Genomic DNA, 3,002 nt, shown 5'->3' with positions numbered 1-3,002 from the left:
AAATGTGTAACAACACTACCAACGAAAAAATACGGCCATGCCCAACATAATTTAAGCCTACCCAAACACATGTAAAACAAATTGAACAACCGACTATAATAACCTGCTAGAGGAAAAATACAATAATCATAAATTTAAACTTGTACGTGAATATGAAAAAATATTCATGAATTTTAAAACAGTTCATGATTTTTAAAAATATTCACAAAATTTTAAAATATTTGTCAATTAGAAAAGTTTGGGAATTTAAAAATTGTTCCCAGCTTTTAAAAACTACTCACAAATCTAAAAATATGTTTCTGAATTAAAAAAAATTGTTCACAAATTTGGAATACTTTTATGAATTTGAAGAAATGTTCACTGATTTAAAGCATGTTCCCAAATTTCAAAATATTTTCGTAAATTTCAAAATAATCGGGTTAAAAATTTTAAAATAAAAAAGGAAAACAAGTATAAAACAAAGCAGGAATATAAAAAGGAAAAAATAAAAAATACAAGTAAAGTCACAAAATAAAAACTAGAACTGAACCTTCCCGAAATAGAAACAACCATCCTACTTGGCCGGCCGAATAGCGCCCATGGGGTTCACGTGTGCTTGACCCCTTCAGCGACGTGCATGGATTACGAACTACCATAGTAACTATCGGGAGAAAAAAATTGGAATTAATTCCACAACTGAAGAACGACGTGATAAAGCACGCATTACCCTCTCATTGAGTAATCAAGCTCCCTATATTTGGAGCCTCCTGGCGCGTCGAGTGATGTGGCGTCAATAGGCCCCGCCTATCAGGGTGTTAAATTTGTGAATAATATAAAGTTCACCAACATTTTTAAATTTATGAATAGTTTTTTAATTTACCAACCTTATTTCAAATTCGTGAACATTTTATGAAATATATGAATATACAAAAAATCATTGTTTTTATTTGCAAAATTTTAAATGAATATTTTAATATCTATCTAGTACATCTTTTGGTTTACCAAACCTTTTCAGATAAAAAAATTCGTTGGCTTGAGCTAGCAGTGGAGCGAGTGGAGAAAGTAACGCGTTTGATAACCTGCATTATGACGAGTCATGCCTGCTGAATGCAGTTTTGGGCCGTTTGATTGCTTGAGTTGCACTAAAGGCTTAACCCTTATGAACCATATAAAGCATCTCTTAGGCCTCGTTATGAAGAAGGACGCGTCTAGCCGGCGGCTAACTGGCCACTAGCACTCCGTGGTGGCCGGCCAAAAAAGGTAAGTTTTTATTTTCCTAACTCATATTAGAAAAAGTAAATATGTGCGGACATATGCGAACGTATTTAATTTGTGTTTTCAGTTTTTTAAAAAATCATAACTTTCAAACAGCGCGTCGACATTAAGATCTGTTTTCACTTTTGAAACCCTCGTGGCGTGCTCTTCGAAACTAGATCCCGCATGGCTATGTTTTGATGAAAAAAAATTGTGCAATTTTCTCCCTGTTTTGTGCAACTGCCTAGCCGTCGGTGTGCAACTACCTAACAGGGATGTGCAACTTTTCTCCTATACCGTAAACATGCAGATTTCAATGATGGTGCAAAACTAACTCCTTCCAATGAGATGTGCAACTTCGTCTGTTACCCAGGCCAATTGCATAGTAGTTGATCTGCAACTTTTCCCTGCCCGTGGATGTGCTTCACTATTTGCTGCATGGCCAACAAACTAACAGTGGATGTGCAACTTCGTATACTGCCACGGCCAACTGTCTAACTGTGATTTGCAACTTTCTCTCGTACCTCATGGATGTGTAGTTTTCATGCTAGCACACGGCCCAAACCACCCCCCTAATGAGTTTTGCAACTTTAGCACTCTGTTTATATGCAACTTTTTACCATTCAACTGTCCCTGCCTGTGAGATGTGCAACTTTGTATATTGCCCCTGGCCAACTACCTAGCAGACTATGTGTAACTCTGTTTGTTGGTCCCGCCAACTGAAAATACAGGTCCACAAATAGAGAGCGTAGGGAGTTGCACATTGACTAATAGACAGTTGGCTTGAACAATAGACTAAGTTGCACATATCCCTTGCAGGGGAGGTGGGAGTAGGGTGTGCCAACAGTGAAAAACTACGCATCCACAAGTAGGGAGGAGGGTTGCACAACGACTACTAGGTAGTTGACCAGGGCAGTAGACTAGTTGCACCATATAGCACGAAAGTTGGCATAAAAAAATTCGTCGAAACATACCCATGTGGTATCTAGTTTTAAAGATCTCGTCACGAGAAATCCAACTGTAAAGACAGATCTAAATTCTGATGCATGGTTTGAAAGATATGACTTTTTAAAAATTTGAAAACCCAAAATAAATGGACGTGGATCTGTTTTTCGTCACATGTGACAAGTCTGACCGCATTTAATACTAGTAGTCACATGCACTAGCAGACAATGCATGTATGCATGCGAGTGACAGAGCGACCGCTCGTTCTCTCCAACAAGCGCGCGTGCACTTTTAAAATTTCAGGTATGAAGAAACGCTTGAATTGTAGTTTTTCCACAACCACCCGTACCACTCAAAGAACAGTGAAGATTGAGTGTCAGAAAAGAAAAGAAACCCTTTTATGGAGATTTTATTCGCAAAAAACGCAGATTCTAGAAAAGGTTAAAATATGGAATTATTTCTTCCTGCACCGCTGCACGGCCAGGATCCGATCAGGAACGAGAACCGACGGTCGACGTTCGGACAGGGGATGTTCACATGCCGCCACTCTCTCCGGGGCCCACCAAGTCCACCTTTCCCGCCGCCTACGCCGCCGACCGTGTCGGATCCGCGGAATCTGAGCCCGCCAGCCAGCCACCGCCCGCCCACCATCACAAGCCACCGACAGCCGGGCCCAGGCTTTCCACTTGGGCCAAGATTCAGCCATCCTCATCCTCATCCCCATCATGCCACCTCATTCCCACACTGACAGCTCGGGCCGTGTCTCCGGTCCCACACCGTCAGCGCGTGGCGGCTACGCGAGCCCACGGCTCACGAGTCACGAG

The sequence above is a fragment of the Triticum dicoccoides genome, chromosome 5A, assembly GCF_002162155.2.
Source record: "Triticum dicoccoides isolate Atlit2015 ecotype Zavitan chromosome 5A, WEW_v2.0, whole genome shotgun sequence".
NCBI classification, from domain to species: Eukaryota; Viridiplantae; Streptophyta; class Magnoliopsida; order Poales; family Poaceae; genus Triticum; species Triticum dicoccoides.
Note: the sequence above shows the minus strand (reverse complement) of the source record.